Raw genomic sequence first — 20,351 nt, forward strand, 5'->3', positions numbered from 1 at the left:
CAACCAAAGAGTACTACAACTAAAAAGGAGGAGGTGCCAAAAGCTAAAGGTCGTGCATTCTAGATTACCACGGAGGAGGCATGTGAGGACCCGAATGTTGTGACGAGTACATTTCTTGTCAACTCTAGACCTGCTCACATCTTATTTGATTCTGGTGCCTCAGATTCTTTTGTGTCTCATGAATTTGCGCATTCTTTTCAAATTGCTTGCTATGCACTCGCGCAACCATTTCACGTAGATATTGCGGGAAGTATATCATTACTTGCTGATAAAATCTATAGGAATTGTGTCGTAGAAATTGAAGGCTATAATTTTCTTGTTAACCTAATTCCTATCTCCTTGCCCAACTTTGATATTATTCTCGGCATGAATTGGTTGTCAAAGAAGCACGCAGAACTCTTGTGCTATGAAAAGATAGTACGTATTCCTATTGAAGGGGAGAATCCTATCTATGTCTTGTTGGGTTTTGAGCATTCTAACACTCCTATGGTGTACATGCAACCCTATAAACCTTGGATCTATGTTTTCTCTATTATACATGCAAATGTTAACTATTCCAAGGTTTCATCCTAACTAGCATATTATGAAGCACCTATACTACAAAGTTCTAGTTAGATGACATACCTTTTGATGTAGCTTGATGTCTTCAAGCTTTAAGAGCTTAGCCCCAATAGTGTGTAAGTCTCAAATGGAATCACAAATCACCAAAACACCTTGGAAGAACTTGAGAGAATATGTATGCACACTAAAATCGGCCCACTCTTATTTTCACACACTTGTGCCAATTTTGTGAGCCAAGGACCCCTTTATATATTATGGAGGATTAGGGTTACTGTTGGATTAGTGTCTAAGTCCATAACTATAATTGGTATGTACTTGACCCGACTCGGCATGGTCCATTTGGGTTGCATGGCATCGGAACATTTGGATAGACCGTTTATGAGGAAAAGACATTTTGTGACATATTAATATATTATAAGTTCTAATATATTAATATGACATCATGTTATTTAATTAGTATTGATCAAGAATTAATTTGGACTTAATTTAGTGATAAAAAAGAGACTAATTAAATATATGAGGATTGATTGTGTAAATTATTCATTCTTATATATGTGGGCTTATGATCCAAGATTCCTTTATGTTGGGTTTAACCCATGTGGTGATCCATGGATACTCCATGGAGGTTAAAACCCATGGAGCATAAGGAATGGGTAAAGTCATGAGTTACATGGTGTAACCCTAATAGCCACACTATATAAGAACCCCTTTAGTTCAAGAAATTGGCACTAGTGATACATACTTTGAGGGCTAGCCAATTTGAACATGTATGTCTTCTTCTCATGGTTATTCCAAGAGTTCATGATGTTGTGTGAACCATTTGAGGTGTCACACTTGGGGCACTAGGCTCTCAAGCTTCATGGAGTCAAGCAACAACAACAAGGTATGTATTCTATCTATTTTATTATCCTAGTATCAATGTTTTGGTATGTTAGTTAGGATAATACCTTGGATAATCATATTTGCATGTATAATAGAGAAAACATAGATCCAAGGTATTTAGGGTTGCATGTACACTTGGGAGTGTTAGAATGCTCATAACCCATCAGTGGTATCAGAGCCTAGGCTTGTTTTCAATTATACTTGATGCAAATTGCTGAAAAATGCTGAAAAAGTCGAATTTCGGGCATTCTGGGCACTGTACTCGCCGAGTCCACTGATGAACTCGCCGAGTACATGAAGAAAATCATCCTACTCGGCGAGTAGGTTGATACACTCGACGAGTAGGAGCCCCAGACAGCATATTTTCGAGGTTTTTGGCTAGAAATGGACTAGGAACATTACCCTAAGCTGTTTTTGGACTTATAAACTTATTTTTGATGTGGTAATGTTCATGCTAATCCAATTTCAAAGATAATTGTCAATAGATTCATGTTTTGTATTAGTTTAGTGATTAGGCTAATTACATGAAAAAGTTTGATTTGAATTATCTTGTTCTTATGAGTTGCTTAGATTAATAGAAAAGTTAATGGATTATGTGTTTTCAATCCATTTTAATCTAAGAGTTGATTCTAAAATGTGTTTTTGTAACTTGTCCTCAAGTTATATGAAAAGTCACATTTAAGTTTCATAAAACTCATAAAAGTTGGTAATGGTTACAAAAATGAAGAGTCTTGTCCTCAAGTTATGGAGGTTCAAGAGTCACTTCATTAAGTAATAAAATGTGTAACCTTAGTTAATTCCATAAATTACAAAATAAAGAAAAGTTACATTCTTTTATTAGTTTAAAGTCTTCCATAACTTGTCCTCAAGTTATGGAACTTGAAGAGTTTTTTAATTAAAACTAATTTAAACACATAAGTTATGGAATTAATTAGTTTTGAATAGTTTCAAAACTTGCCCTCAAGTTTTGGAATTTGAAAAGTTTCACTTATGAATACTTTAATTCCAAGTTAGCCCTTAGAATTTTAAAAGTTAAAATTCAAACCCTTATACTATTATTATAATTTTAATTATATAGATATGTATAAGATAAAGTCAATCTTACCGTTAGTAGGCCTCATTCACGAAGTCGGTCTATAAGGGGGGTATAAGGTTACTGCCTATAAAATGGCAGTTTAATGGGTGTCCACTCTCACCCACCGCTTCCTTGACTGGTGGAGGGTCGTTAGCCGAACGGGTAGGAAAGGACTATAATTCTCCCTTCATTAAAAGTATTAATGATAAATACTAAGTAACTAAACACTTATACATTCCCAATCTTAGTTACTTAGGAAAATGTGAAATTGGTGCTAGCCCATAAAATTACACTTTGTACCTTACCAAGTCGTTAGTGGAGCATGTGTGGTTAACCGGCACACTAACATGGACTAGTAAGAGTGGCAAAGGGTAACTTAACTTTATTATAGATCGGTGGAGCGTGTGTGGTTAACCGGCACATCGATTAGGTAATATTGTTGAGGGTACCAAGTCAATTTGTATGGTTATTCACACCTTGTTTGTGATCCTCGGCATCCCAGTCACAAACTTGAGAGGGCACAATCGAGATTCAAACATGCCATTGAAAGTTCAATGTATCTCAAAAGATCTAGGAGTTTCAAATCCAATTAAAACTTAATTATATTTCGTTTTTCATGGTGGAAATTGGTAAATCGTCATTTACCTACCTTCAACTATTTTATAACTTGGATTACGGCATCCCTCTTCCAGTTATAAATAGGTTGTTGGGTCCTAGCCTTAATATTTCATATTGGGTGTTATATTAAGGACTTTAAATCAACTCTCTTGAATATCTCCCAAAAGATGATCTTCCCAAATCTCTTGAAACAAGCTTTCCTAAATGAAGATGATGTCCCATGGAAATCATACTTCTTTCACCTCCTCCAATTATTCTCCCTAACCCACAAGTTCCTGAAAAGTTTAAGGTCACTCAAGCCCTATTGGCAAGCAAAGGTCTATGTGTGATCACATCTTGGAGATGTAGTCACATATTGACAAGTCGGGAGAGTTGGGTGTCAAAGTCTAGAGGAAGCTGATGATCAATCACTTTCTGAGTCACATAGTGAGTTCCTTTAGGACTCCTATGAAACAGACTATGACAAGACCCTTAATGATCTTATCTATTTGCTAAGATCAACTTCCTAAAACTCTATGGACATTGACAATGATGACATTGGATATCCAGTAAAGCTCTCTCTTCCCAATGGAAAGGGATCGGCCATAGTCAACTCGGTTGACCAAATGGTAAAGAGAACGGCTAAGTCTGAGACAGTCCCATTATCAAGGGTCTATTGCCAAAGAAAGGGGCATTGGTTGCGAAGCTTCCAAATTTACCTAAGGATATTAAAGTCAATAAGTTTGACTCTACTTCGGGAAAAGTCCACTATCTAACTCTGCTAAGTTTCTATTCTGAGATTCTTGATACATGATGTGACTGGGTCACATGTTGATGTTTTAAGAATCAAAGAAAAAGTGAAGAAACTTAAAGAAAGATTATGCTGAATCTGATCGCGTAGATGGATTTCTATCGCATAGTTTGAAGATCGGATTCTTGAGCTACTTCTTAGGAGTTATGATATTTTGCTTAGGAATAGATAACAACAAGTTTTCATATGGATTGTAAGGATGAGTTTTTCCGCAAAGTTTTAAAATAAAAGGTAAATCTTTTGATTTTATTTATTTTAAAATATCTTTACAATGGCATTTGTGAAAAACCTTGTTGCGTATAAGATTCCATTAAGAGCAAGAGTGGAAATATGAATTTGATTCTTTCATTTGTGGTAGTGTCTAAATTTACCAAATAAGGAAAGATTCTCATCACCTAAGTTTCAGTTGGATAGAAACTTGGAATCATGCAAGTTGTATAGCATGATGAATAAGAACTTTCAAGCATTTGAAAAAATTAAGACTAACTACTTGTTCACATGGATGTGTGAGTCAAGTAAAGGATCGAGTACACATTCTTGTGCACTGATCAAGCCCACCACAAATAATCGTTAAGACTATTCGTCATTATTTACTAAAATTCAGTAAATATGGTTATACTTACAAGCTTAAGTGTAATTCTGAGACATTGGAAAAGGTTTCAATGTATGGCAGAGCGAATAAGAAGAATCAACTTAGGCAGAAAGATAAAAGTTTCTCAAATCTGAAAAGATGGGAAAGTACTTTAGTATCATGTTATATAATCATCTTAATGATTAAGAGACCTTATCACAATTCATCCTCTAAGTGCATTCTGGTAGCTAAGAAGAGGAGCTATGAATTGTTGAAGTGGTTAAATCAAGAAGATGATTTATACTTCGTTCCAAAAAGCAATTCTTAGAGTTATACTCTAAGATTGTAACTTGAGTGACATGTCTTAAAGAAGGTTTAAAACACTTGTCAAATGTAAGAGTAAAAGTTTTCTACTCTTGTACATTTGAAATTGGTAAGTTGTGATGTTTTTGGATAAAACAAAGACCAACTAAGGCCAATTGTGTGAAGTGTTTGTCTTGATTAGAATCCACACTATCTCTTGAATATCTGACAAGAAAGTCTTATATGTCAAGAGGACAGTGGGAGTCTTAAAGGTCTTGAAAGTCTCAAGAACTAATCAAGAATAAAACCTGAAGTTCTTCACTAGCACACGACTTGAGGTTTATAACCTATCGTGTCGACATGTCTGTGTCTATTCAAGTTGGCTTTGCATAGGAGTTCTGAGAGTTCTCAATTGGTTGCACAGCTACTTGGAAGCAATGGCAGGCCCTTGAGCTGCCAAATGGCAAGAATTTAAGATTGCACAAGTTTAATCCATATAAGTGTGGATTTGTCAGTAACCTTGTCTTGTGATTATGGTTTTGACAAAATTCATATGGATAGGAACTCATACACCATAAAATCTAAGTGTCATAAGGTTTCTCTCCGATTCATGAAAATGATGGTGAGGAAACACTTTCACTAAGTAGATTTTAGCTAGATAGCAATTGTGTTATTTGCAGTTCTCAAAGTCGTTAGTGGAGCGTGCGTGGTTAACCGGCACACTAACATGGACTTGTGAGAAGTGGCAAAGGTCTAAACAATTGAGACTATGATTACGGCATCCCTTTTCATAGTTCTTAAAATTGTTTAGACACACAAGCATGCTATCTAAGGAAAGGTGTATGTTTTTGATAAAGTTTTATCAAAGCAATCTAGTATCAGAAATCTGAACTTTGGTAAGAAAGTCGATAAAGTATTGATTTCTAGAAGTCCAGCTGATTTCTGATTACATGTCAAAGCTAGTGGGAGCATAAGTGTTATGCTAATAATCATCATGTTAGTGGGAGCATGATAATTATGATAAAGGTTGCAAGTTAGCAATGTTAATTATAGAAAACAAAAGTTTCAATTCGTGAGGCTGCAGGGGTTGGAAAAGTTGTTTTGCTATAATTAAGGGAGAGGAAATTATACTTCATTTCAATTCTAAAAGCTTAGATTGAGATTTTAATCGTATTTAGTCAAGGATATATATATGAATTTCATGTTGGAATGGCTCAACATAAGGAAATTCTATATATGGGTCCATTATTTGCGTTCTAAAATTCGATTATGATTACGGCATCCATTTTCATAATCTGAATTATGAGAACTTGGCAAATAGAAATGGAAATGTTATAGCAAAAGACTGGTTTAGTCTTTATGTGAGACATCATGACTCGTGTCCCATATGCTTCGGATATAGGATCGATTTCATGTGCTATATTCATCCTTTCTAAAATTTTCCAAATGCCTGGGGCATTAAGAAGGGAAAAGGTCTAGAACTGGATATGACTAAAAGGATTAAGCAATTGTCGAGGACAATCTAAGGTTTACCAAAGATTGGTTGCTCAAGGACAGTTGGAAGTATAGTGTTAATTCTGGAAGGACCATATTGACATAATCTGTAAGGAGGCAACTCTTGTTCAGAAGTGATAGTCAAAATGGAATATGGAAATGTTTCAAAGTTGGAAATTATTCAATCTGTGTAAGATTAGGAAACTTAATGCAAGAAGGATGTTTCCAAGGAGTTGATCTCCTTGGAATGCTCTGTAATGTTTGTTGTCAAGTCCTTGTGACTCTGTGCATAATCATTACAGGAGGATCAATGCATATAAGTTTAGAATCTAACAGATTTCAGTAAATGGCATGAATTTGGAATTCTTGCATTTGCAGTAAGGATTTGGGACTGTGAAAGAGGATCATTGGAGTTATGTTCAATTGATCTAATTCACAAAGTGAAGATCATAGACAAACATAGTATGCATACTTGGTGTATGGCATGACTAGTGTTTAGAAAACATAGTGTACATGCTTGGAGCATGGGACAACTATTGTTTTAAATTCAAGAATAAAGTTGATAGCTGAAACAGTATACAATGAATAATGTGTAATCATATGGTGATAAATAAAAGGTGTTATATTTATGTTCATAGGTTTTGATACCATATTAGATTCTATTATTATTGTGTTTCATTTTGCATGTTTTGACTTCCAGAATAACTAGGTCGTTCTTCCTGATTGACTAAGTTATTCAAACTATCCACAGTCGGTCATATGTTGGAAGTAGATATGAATCAAGACTGTCATGGGTTGGCTTGTAGAGGTCTAAGATGTTGGACAAGGGGCTACAACACTCATGAGTGCTCATAAGTTCTGAGTATTGGATTCAACCCGCGCTCATTGGAATCGCTTCATGGATTTTATCACGAGTGATCATGAGACGATAATATCTTATATTCTTCAAACCTAGAGATATGAGTTGTTACTATGAGTTGGTTGTACATTGATTGCACGAAAACGCATTCGGTAACTCGGTGTTATAAAACGTGCCTTTGTGTATGATTCAACGAGTAGTAGAACAAGCCATATGAGTCAAAGTTTATCCATTCCTTTTACCTTCGGGATAAAAGCGATATCTGTGGGCCCCTCGATGATTTGGTGATGACAAATGTAAGTGCTCGGCTGGGCCTGGACTGATTTGATTTGTTCAATTAGTCAATCGTCATAAATCGGAAATCGGGAAACAACAAATGGACAGAGAGAATGATTATAATCCATGTCTCAGTCCATATGATATCTAGAATGGAGGAATATATGATCCCTTATCTAATGGACAAGTCATTGACAAAGGTCAGAGTTCATCTACAAGGTCAGAGTTCGACAGCGGCTTTTGAGAGCTACGATTGCCAGTTGGTTCCTGAAGTCATACGCAATAATAGTTTTAGACTTATCCAAGTGGGAGACTGTTGGATTAGTGTCTAAGTCCATAACTATAATTGGTATGTACGTGACCCGACTCGGCATGGTCCATTTGGGTTGCATGGCATCGGAACATTTGGATAGACCGTTTATGAGGAAAAGACATTTTGTGACATATTAATATATTATAAGTTCTAATATATTAATATGACATCATGTTATTTAATTAGTATTGATCAAGAATTAATTTGGACTTAATTTAGTGATCAAAAAGAGACTAATTAAATATATGGGGATTGATTGTGTAAATCATTCATTCTTATATATGTGTGCTTATGATCCAAGATTCCTTTATGTTGGGTTTAACTCATGTGGTGATCCATGGATACTCCATGGAGGTTAAAACCCATGGAGCATAAGGAATGGGTAAAGTCATGAGTTACATGGTGTAACCCTAATAGCCACACTATATAAGAACCCCTTTAGTTCAAGAAATTGGCACTAGTGATACATACTTTGAGGGCTAGCCAATTTGAACATGCATGTCTTCTTCTCATGGTTATTCCAAGAGTTCATGATGTTGTGTGAACCATTTGAGGTGTCACACTTGGGGCACTAGGCTCTCAAGCTTCATGGAGTCAAGCAACAACAACAAGGTATGTATTCCATCTATTTTATTATCCTAGTATCAATGTTTTGGTATGCTAGTTAGGATAATACCTTGGATAATCATATTTGCATGTATAATAGAGAAAACATAGATCCAAGGTATTTAGGGTTGCATGTACACTTAGGAGTGTTAGAATGCTCATAACCCATCAGTTACATCCATGTAAACCCTAATACCCATGACCTTTCATTTACATAGGATCCATGGGTTAAAAGCTCCATGGACCATCCATGAAAGCTTAGCCCAACCTAAATGAACTTGGCCCATTCCATATATATAAGAGTCCATATTTAATTAGTTCTTTTTGATCACTTAATTAATTCTAAATTAATTCTTGATCAATACTAATTAAATAATATGATTCCATATTAATATATTAGAACTTATAATATATTAATATAAATCATAAATATACTATTCTCAAAAGACTATCCATATAAATTGTGCCGGTGAAGTGCAACCCAAATGGACCATGCCGGATCGGGTCAAGTACATACCAAATATAGTTATGGACTTAGACATTAATCCAACATGTCTACGGTGAACAAAGAATCTTAAAAATAATCTCATTCCTCAAAGCTCGTAAATTCATATCGAAAGGGTGTTCTATCTATCTGGCCTACACAGTCGATATCTCAAAAGAGGAAAAGAAAATGGTAAATGATGTTCCCATTGCTAAAGAATATCCAGATGTTTTTCCCGAAGAATTCCCTAGACTTCCTCCGGACAGGCAAGTAGAATTCCGAATTGTTCTTGTGCCTGGTGCTGCCCCGATTGCAAAGACTCCTTATCGTCTTGCGCCAGCTAAGATGAAAGAAATGATGATCCAACTGCAGGAACTACTTGACAAAGGTTTCATTCGACCGAGTACCTCTCCTTGGGGAGCTCCAGTGTTAATGTATCAAGAAGAAAGACGGTTCGATGCGAATGTGTATTGATTACCGTGAGCTAAATAAGGTAACTATCAAGAACAAGTACCCACTACCTCGCATTGACGATTTATTTGATCAACTTCAGGGTGTTAGCTATTTCTCGAAGATTGATTTGAGATCTGGCTATCATCAGTTGAAAGTACACGAGCAGGATGTACCGAAGATTGCTTTTCGTACTCGATATAGACATTATGAATTCCTTGTCATGCCGTTCGGTTTGACAAATGCTCCTGCTGTATTCATGGATATGATGAATCGGGTATGCCGCCCAATGTTCGATCAATCTGTCATCGTATTCATTGACGATATTCTAATCTATTCCAAGTCTGAAGCTGATCATGCCATTCATATTCGTGCGGTATTAGAACTTCTTCGAAAGGAGAAACTATATGCTAAATTCTCGAAATGTGAATTTTGGCTTCGCCAAGTTCAATTTCTCGGCCATGTAATTTCTGGTGACGGTGTATCCGTAGATCCTACCAAAATTGAAGCCATTCAAAATTGGGAAGTGCCCCGTAATGCTTCCGAAATTCGCAGTTTCTTGGGTCTCGCGGGATATTACCGGAGATTCATTAAAGACTTTTCTCGTATAGACGTACCTCTCACGAGTCTTACACGGAAGGAAGTGAAGTTCGAATGGGGTGAAGCTCAAGAAAAAGCTTTCTCAACTCTAAAAGATCTTTTGACTCATGCTCCAATCTTATCACTCCCAGAAGGTGATGATGATTTCTCCGTATATAGCGATGCTTCAAGATTGGGACTCGGTTGTGTGTTGATGCAACGTGGTAAAGTGATAGCCTATGCCTCAAGACAACTGAAAGATTATGAAAAGAATTATCCCACCCATGACCTCGAACTCGCTGCAGTGGTATTTGCCCTAAAACTTTGGAGACATTACCTTTTTGGTACAAAATGCCAATTATTTACCGACCACAAAAGTCTCAAGTATATATTCAATCAGCAGACTTTGAATATGAGACAACAACGAGCCATGGAGTTGATCAAAGATTATGACTGTGAAATCCTGTATCATCCTGGAAAGGCTAATGTAGTTGCTGATGCACTTAGCCGGAAGGTTTATCATAATAGTATGTGTTATGTTATTTCCCACACTACCGTAAGATTCACTATTCTTGATGAACTAGAGAAATGGCAAGTAGAGGCCCTAAAGTCAGAGAATGTGAAGAAAGAAGGGATGGAACATTATACTGATGTTTTACTTGATGATCCACGAGGATTGAAGGTATTTAAGAATTGACTATGGATTCCAAAGATTTGCGGATTAAGACGAAAGATTTTAGATGAAGCCCATAAGTCTAAACTGTCAATACATCCTGTTACAAGTAAAATGTACTATGATGTTCAAGCTGATTATTGGTGGCCTGGATTGAAGAGAGACATTGGAAGATACGTACACGAATGCTTAGTATGCTTACAAGTCAAAGCGGAACATCAAAATCCATATGGTAGTCCAGAAGGTATTAATGTCCCTATGTGGAAATGGGAGGAACTATCCATGGATTTTATTACCAAATTGCCAAAGACTGCTAGACAACATGATTGCATTTGGGTAATTGTCGACCGTCTAACTTAAAGCCCCCATTTTCTCTCCATGCGTGAAACGGCTCCAATGGAGAAATACGCACAAGTGTACTTAGATGAAATCATTGCGAGACATGGCGTGCCACTAAAGATTATTTCCGATCGTGATACTCGCTTTACTTCTCATTTATGGGCGAGTATGCAACGTGAATTAGGATGTCAGATCGCTCTCAACACGGCTTATCATCCCCTGACAGATGGTCAGACAGAGAGAACAATCCAAACAGTAGAAGATATGCTTCGTGCATGCGTCTTGGAGTTCGGTGGCAACTGGGATAAGTATTTGCCTCTTGTAGAATTTTCATATAATAACAGTTACCACGCTTCAATCAAATTGCCACCATATGAAGCATTATATGGTCGGAAATGTCATACTCCATTATGTTGGCGTGATATAGGACAGAAAATCCTTGGAGGCCCTGAAATGGTTCAAGACACCACCGACAAGATTCAAATCGTACGAGAAAGAAAGAAAGCGGCCTAGGATCGATAGAAGTCCTATGCAGAAAAGAGGAGACGACCCATAGAATTCCAGGTGGGTGATTTCGTAATGCTGAAGGTATCCCCATGGAAAGGCATTATTCGATTTGGGAAGAAAGGAAAACTAAGTCCTAGATTTGTTGGTCCTTTCAAAATCACCAAGAGGATTGGTAAACAAGCAAACCGCTTGGAATTACCAAAAGATTTGGCAGGTATTCATGATGTGTTTCATGTGAGTTATCTGCGTAAATGTTTAAGCATATATGATGAAGCGGTTCCGTTATCCGAGGTGAAACTGGATAATAAGTTAACATATGTAGAAGAACCTGAAGAGATCGTAAACGAAAGAACGACTAATCTATGTAATAAAGAAGTGGAGTTGGTGCTTGTCAGGTGGAAACACCATCGAGGCCTAAATTATACTTGGGAAAATAAAAATGAGATAAGAGCGAAAAATCCCCATTTGTTTTCATCGATGTAATTTCGGGAATGGAATCCTCAAAAGGAGGAGGTATTTGTAACATACAAGTTTTGAAATCGTGTTTTGTAATGAATAATATTATGTGATATTGAGTATTGAGTTATAACAGATAATTTTTACTATAATTGAAGTAAAACTATGTTTAGAACCACTCAAAAAATATTGAAATTCTTATGAGATTCCAATTAAAAATCAAATATCAAAATTTAACGAAAATATAAAATTTGAAATAAGTACAATTTTATTGTTGAAAGTTTTAAAGAATATCGTTAGAAACATTTAGGCGAAAACCTCATCGAAATCCGAGCTATAACGAAGAAGTTATGACTCCTTGAAGTTTCGCGACAGAACCGGCACGACGCTGTATAACGTAAAAAATGAGTTTTCGATAAACTAATTTTTAGCCCTTATGATCTAAATGAAAGTCGTAGTATTCGTTAAACCGAGAATTTTCATAAAAAGAACGTCCAAATCTGACTTCATATGAGGAAGTTATGATTTTTCTAAGTTTCGGTATAGTAGTAGACAACTAAAAACTTGAAATAAAGATCGAGTGATTTTTAGCCAACGCAACCTAAACGAGAATCAAAGGTCTCGTCAATAGTAGTATAACGGTAAAAAGACAGAAGAAAACGGACGTCGGATGAAGAAGTTATGAATTTTTAACGGACTTTTCCTTGTCCCGGCCCGTTAAAAATTATAACATTAAAAATAATGTCAAAATTAGCCGACAAAATCTAAACGAAAGTTGTAGAGTATAATCTCACCTACGATTGGATATAAAGAACGTCAAAAATGGAGCTCGTATGCAAAAGATATGAATTTTTTGAAGTTTTTTAAATAAAAATAAATGAAAATTCGAAGCCTTATCCGAAGAGTACCCCCAGCGTACTTCGTTACGTACGCCCAACGTACTTCGTATATATGCGAGTCTTATCCGAAGAGTACGCCCAGCGTACCTAGTTTTATCTTGACATAAAACCAATAATAGCAACATATAACATACCTGGTTTTATCTTGACATAAAACCAATAATAACAACATATAACATACCTGGTTTTATCTTGACATAAAACCAACAATAACAACATAGTTATCAATTAACATGTAGAATTTCCGAATCTAACTATGGAACTATATCGCACACACCATATATATAGAATCCTAAGTATAACTCAAGATCCACATTAGTATACTTCTATAACAATAGCATGCTAACAAGTTTACGATAGTTGTATAAATACAAAATAATTATATCCCAATTAACGAACATACTATCATATAAATATAGTATTAACTTCTATTCAATATTTAGCATGTGTTTTCCCCCGAAAACATTAAAAAGTGGGGCCGTGAAACTCACCCTACTAGCATGATTTTATGTAATCTAACTAGAAACGGTCAACTGTTCGAGATCGTCGGGCTCGGGATGCGAAATGGCCTCCAAAAACGAGAGAGAAAGAAGAGATTAAGGTTTGAGATTTGGCTGAGGTCGAACTTGCTATTTATAGGAAGTTTTTTGGCCTCTCACGTCGTGAGCCATATAGTCTCACGTCGTGAGCCATGGCTGGTCACCTCGTAGACTTGCCGTTTGCGTCCCTAGCTTCGGAAGGTGTCTCTTTGACTCCTCACGACGTGAGAAATCCTTGCTCACGTCATGAGCTTTTGACTTAGCGCTTCATAGACTTGCTATACATCTTCTAGGTCTGAAAAGTGGCGTTTTGACTCCTCATGTCGTGAACATCTATGCTCACGTCGTGAGTTCAGTCAGATTAGGGTTTCCGACAGCTGTATCTTCGGAATGTCGTAACTTTTGCATACGAACTCCGTTTTTGACGTTCTTTATATCCACGCGTAGGTATTTACGAGTACTACAACTCCCTTTTAGACTCCAATAGCTAATTATAAGTATATTTTAAATTCATATTATTTAGACGTTCTCTATATTTTTAGAATCGTATGGACGTATACTTTGAGTTGTATCATAAAGAAAGTTTATATTTGTATTAGAATTTAGCATGAACTACATAGTACGTTTATCACATTACTAGTTTAATAAAATCACATTACATGATTGGCATAATCACATGTGATTGTTATTGACCTATTTTGACTGGTTTTACATTCTCCCTCGTTAGAACAATTTCGTCCCGAAATTTATCTTATGGATGGGGTTTTGTGAAATAGTTGGGGGTATTTTTCTTTCATCTGATCTTCACCTTCCCAAGTAAATTCAGGTCCTCGTAAAGAGTTCCATCGAACTTTCACCATGGGAATACGACTTTGCTTTAATCGTTTGACTTCTCGATCCATGATCTCGACGGGTTCTTCTACAAAGTTGAGTTTCGTATTGACTTGTATCTCGTCGAGAGGTATAACAAGACTGTCATCGAATAGACATTTTTTGAGATTTGATACGTGAAAAACATCGTGTACATTACTTAACTCTTGAGGCAACATGAGTTGGTATGCGACAGAACCAATTCTTGCTAGAATTTCGAAAGGTCCTATATACCGTGGGTTTAGTTTGCCTCGTTTCCCGAATTGAATTACGCCTTTCCAAGGAGAGACCTTCAACATTACTTTATCTCCAACTTGGAATTCTAAAGGTTTACGTCTTACGTCAGCATAGCTCTTTTGACGATCAAGTGCAGCCTTTAATCGATCCTTAATTTGCACGATCTTTTCAGTTGTCTCGTGGATTATTTCTGGTCCAGTACGTAAGGTATCGCCTGTACGTTCTCTGGCCATTTGAGTATCTCCAACTTCTGCCCAACATATTGGGGAACAACATTTTCGTCCATAAAGAGTCTCAAACGGTGCAACCTTGATGCTGGTGTGATGACTATTGTTGTAGGAAAACTCAATTAACGGTAAATGAGTATCCTATACATTTCCAAAGTCTATTACACAGGCTCGGAGCATATCTTCTAAAGTCTGAATGGTTCTCTCACTCTGACCATCAGTCTGTGGATGGTAATAGAATTTGGAACTCCATACAAGCTGACAATTTCCTTAAGATAAATTCTAGATTTGGAACTCCATGCAATCTGACAATTTCCTTAAGATAAATTATAGTCAGCTTCTCCATCTTGTCGTTCTCCTTAATTGGTAAGAAATGGGCAGATTTAGTCAATTTATCGACTATTACCCAAATAGTGTCGAACCCACTAGGAGTTTTGGGTAATTTGGTGATGAAGTCCATTGATATCTGCATCCATTTCCATTCATGTATTTCTGGTTGTTGAAGTAAACCTGAAGGCTTTTGATGTTCTGCCTTTACTCTAGAACAAGTCAAGCATTTGCTCACATAAGTAGCAATTTCATCCTTCATGTTTGGCCACCAATAATGTACTTTTAAATCTAAGTACATTTTGTCAGAGCCTGGATGCATGGAATATCTGGACTTGTGGGCTTCTTCTAAGACTAAGTCCCTGACTCCACCGAACTTAGGCGTCCAAATTCGGTTCATAAAGTGTCGCGTTCCGTCATCTTTTTGTATGAATTTCTTTTCCATTCCTCGTAAAGCTTCGTTCTTGATGTTTTCTTCTTTTAGAGCCTCAACTTGAGCTTCTCTAAATTATGCGGTAAAGTTAGAATGGATAGTTATAGTTAATGCTCGTACCCGATGGGGTTTAATATATTCTTTCCGGCTCAAGGCATCTGCTACCACATTTGCCTTTCCGGGATGATAACGAATCTCACATTCGTAATCATTCAACAATTCAACCCATCTTCGTTGTCTCATATTAAGATCTTTTTGGTCGAAGATGTGCTGGAGACTCTTGTGGTCGGTAAAAATAGTACACTTAGTACCGTATAAGTAATGTCTCCAGATTTTTAGTGCAAAAACTACAGCTCCCAATTCAAGATCATGAGTAGTGTAATTATTCTCATGCACCTTAAGTTGTCATGATGCGTAGGCGATAACTTTTCCTCTTTGAATCAACACACATCCTAATCCTTGATTTGGTGCGTCGCAGTATACGACGAAATCTTCTATCCCATCTGGAAGGGATAGGATTGGTGCACTACACAACATTTGCTTTAGTTTTTGAAAAGCAGCTTCTTGTTTGTCTTCCCAGTTGAGCTTCATATCCTTTTGGGTTAGTGTTGTAAGCGGCTTGACTATTTTGGAGAAATTCTCTATGAATCTACGGTAATAGCCAGCAAGTTCTAAGAATTGATGCACTTCTGTTGGCGTCTTTGGTGCTTCCCAATTCCTGATTGCTTCAACCTTGAATGGGTCAACATGAATTACTTCGTTGCTAACTACATGACCTAAAAATTGTACTTCTCTAATCCAAAACTCACATTTGGAGAATTTGGCGTACAACTTTTCTTTTCTTAGTAGTTCCAAGATTATTTGCAAGTGTTGACAATGTTCTTCCTTGGTTCGTGAATATATCAATATATCATCGATAAATACTATCACAAATTTATCCAAGTATGGTTTGCAAACACGATTCATGAGATCCATAAACACTGCTGGGGCGTTGGTTAATCCAAAAGACATAACTAAGAACTCATAGTGACTATAACAAGTTCTAAATGCTGTTTTTGGAATATCGTCTTCTTGTACTCTGAGTTGATGGTGCCCTGATCTGAGATCTATCTTTGAGTAGTAGCTGGATCCTTGCAATTGATCGAATAGATCATCAATTCTTGGAAGCGGGTAACGATTCTGATCGTTAGCTTGTTCAGCTCCCGATAATCAATACACATTCGAAAGGATCCGTCCTTCTTCTTGAAAAACAAGATTGGTGCTCCCCAAGGTGAAAAACTTGGTCTGATAAAGCCTTTGTCAAGAAGTTCTTGTAGTTGGCTAGACAATTCTTGCATTCCGGATGGAGCCAACCGATAAGGAGATTTCGCTACTGGTGCTGCTCCTGGAATTAAGTCGATTCGGAACTTGACTTTTCGGACGGGTGGTACTCCAGGTAGATCTTCAGGAAATACGTCAGGGAAATCGCATACTTGAGGTATGTCCTTGATTTCTTTTGTCGTTCTTTTCTTATCTACAATGTGAGCCAAGAATGCGCTACATTTCTTCTGTAGATATTTTTGGGTCTTGGTGCAAGAAATGACTTTGAGGTTCTTCCTAGATTTATCACCATAGATAATCAGGGCTTTGCCGTTTGGTAAGGGTAGTCGTATGGCTTTCTCATAACATAGAATTTCGGCGTGGTTTGAGGATAACCAATCTATGCCAATTATGATATCAAAACTACTGATAGGCATTGGCGTGAGGTTGACGTGAAAAAGTTAGTTATTAAGAGTTAACATACAGTTTTCTAGGATTCATGTGTTCTCTCGGTTTGACCGTTAGCGATTTCTACTTCATAGATTTCTTTTAATTTGCTAGACTCATGACTTAACAATTTTCTAAACGCTGGAGTTATAAAACTTCTATCCGCTCCAAAGTCGAAGAGTATGGTAGCATATAAATTATCTATGAGAAACGTACCAGATACCACCGAAGGGTCTTGGATAGCTTCTCTGTTTCCGATCACGAATGCCCTGTCACGCCCTATACCTCCTTGACTCCTTAACTTTGGACATTCTCTCTTGATGTGTGCAACCTCTCCACACTCAAAACACTTTCTTCATTCATCATTTCCTGTTCCAGTATTTGTTTGCTGATTGACTGTTGCAGGTGTTGTGCTCCTGCAGCGACTAGTAGTATGCCCCTTCTTCTTGCACTTCGTGCAAACAAAACAGTCACCTGGGTGATGATAGTTACACTGACTGCACCATGGAAATTTTCCATCATACTGTCTTGGTTGTGTGGGTGTTGCTGTTGTGGCTGCATAATTGGTTGCCACTTCTTGTATTTTCTCAAATGATTGTCTGGGATTCTTCCCATTAAACTTGCACTTGTTTGTTCTAGATTTAGGAGACTCAGCCTTTGAGACCACTACTTTTCCTTAGATCTCTGTGATGGTTAGCTGATGAGCTATTATCTTGTTGCTGTCATAGGTTGTAGGTTTTGATGCGATCACCATGCCTTTTTATTTGTGATGCTAAACCCCAGATATATCGCTCAATCTTCTTATATTCAGGGGTTACAAGTGCTGTACACATTACTGCAAGATCATTAAATCTAGCGGTTTAAGCTTTTATCTCTGAACCCTTCATGGTTAGGGTCCACAATTCTTGTTCCAGCTTTTGTATTTCCTCCCTAGGACAATACTCCTCTACCAGCATCATCTTTAGCTCTTCCCATTTCAAGGAATTTGTAGCATCAATTCCTATTGTATTCACATGGTTGTTCCACCATGTAAGTGTTGCATCAACGAAAGTACATGTTGCAAATCGTACTTTACAATCATCTGGACAGAAGCTTATTTGAAAGACGGACTCTGTCTTTTCAATCCACCTGGTCAAATTAACAACCCCTTCATTTCCATGAAAGCTCTTTGGTCTGCAATTCATAAGGTCTTTGTAGGTACACATTCTAGCGGTCCCTACATTGCCTTCATTTCTAATTCCACCTCTTGTGACATTAGATAGAGCCACAACGATTCTTTGAGATATGATTTCTTCAAGTTCTCCTGAACTTATTGGGGGGTTTGGTTCTGGTGGTTGTGGTGGTGTTGTTTTTTGGTTAAGATTTAGCCGAGCACTACTCCTTCTAGGCATTTTTTTAGTTCCTATTATAAATAATAAGAATTTTATGAATTCTATTAGTCATTTAATACACGAATACTAAATACTTCAATTATTCTTCAAAGTGTAAAACATAATGGATAACACAATGATTACTGTAATATATATTTTATATTATCACCAGTGGTTACATCAGTTTATTTAGGCTTATAAGAGAACAGTTCCTATAAACATTGTAAAATCTGCAAGGTTTACTACACCCTTGCTTTAAACTTTACTCTTTTTGCCTTAACTAGTCTGATTTCTCTATTTACACAGCCACTAGTTTTTGTTTATCTACCAGTAACCTATGTGATAACCTAGCACGTCAGTGACAGTAATCACTTGCTCCTCGAGTGCTTGAGTTCTCTGCTCAATACTTCCTGCGCGCTCTTCATTTCTTGAGGTTTGATTGTAGAGCTCTAACTCTGCAATCCTTGCATCGTGAGTAATCATGTCGTTATAAGCGAAATTTATACGATGATGGACATCCATCACCGCCTCTTGATCTTGCATCCTCTGTCCTTCTAGCCTTAGCACCCTTCCGGAGAGATGAGTAGCCCTTCCTTCGACAATTTCCATCTTATCTTCAATTCTCACACTTTTCTCAAACAATTGAGATAAGGTGTTAACTTCAGAATAATGTGGGGGATGTGGTCGAGATGATTGACCAGTCTCATACATCTTAGCAGCTCTTTCTTCTGCCACCCACCTATCAACGGTTTGTGCTATCCGTTCAGGTTCATCTTGAACTCTATGACTTCCTGAAGATGTCTCCTTCTGATTCTTCTTAATCTTTATCCATCTCGGTATGGATTTGCGAGCTGTGCGTTTCATCTTCGCTCCTCCTAGAACTTGACGGTAACGAGTGTTTATGGGTGGTAAGGATGATGCCACTGATTCTGTCTCTTCCATTGGCTTACTTTCTTCCATTGGTTCACTCTCTTCCCATTCGTTGGAAGGTAAAGGTGCTCCATCGTCAGAAGGTATTGGATGGAAGGTAGTTGGATTTATAGGGTAGTAAGGATCGCCTACTAACATGGGGAATGAAACTTCTTCTTCTTCATCCGTATATTCGATAATTATCCATTCTCGTGAATGAGCCATGTCGAATTCCTATACATTTTGAATCACCAAGTGTTTAGTCTATCAAATATTTATCCCAAATTTAATAGTTCATATGATCTGATCATAATAAAATATAGTTGCGCACCTACACCTAGTTGTGATAGGATCTACGCACATATAAACTTTAGTTGGAATATATGATCTAAATCCTTGAGATCAAAAACATTATGGGTATTAAGGTGTATTCTCATCGCGGGTCTGAGTCTTTATATATGACTCTATATTCTTATTTGTTGTATTCATGCTTTATTAATTATTTGTTTGTTACTTCAGGTCTATCTGATAAGGCACCGGCCAGTTAGGACAGTCGAAAGGGCAGGATCATTTTAGCATATAGCTGTTCTGAAATCCAACAAACCAAATCGACATGTCTATCTTGTCACCGCTCCCATAAATAGTCCTTCAGTAGAATAATTAATAATACTTTTTTATTGTAGGCTAAGGGATATACCTAAACCTAGTAGAGTAAGCCCTAAACTATAGCCCTGCTTTCCTAAGAAAGTACTAGTTCACTATAGTTAATAGCTCTGATACCAAATCTGTCATACCCGAGCCGTCGGCGGAAACACCGGGTGATGTAACGTCATTCCTTGTATCACAGTTATATATCATACATTGAACAGTACTAAAGAATTTTATATAATACATGCCTTTATTGATGGTTGAAAGTTACATTATTGTTTTTCTAGAACCTATTACATAATATCCGACT

This window comes from Lactuca virosa, chromosome 6 (assembly GCF_052849685.1).
Source record: "Lactuca virosa cultivar CGN04683 chromosome 6, Lactuca_virosa_CGN04683_v6, whole genome shotgun sequence".
Taxonomy (NCBI): Eukaryota; Viridiplantae; Streptophyta; class Magnoliopsida; order Asterales; family Asteraceae; genus Lactuca; species Lactuca virosa.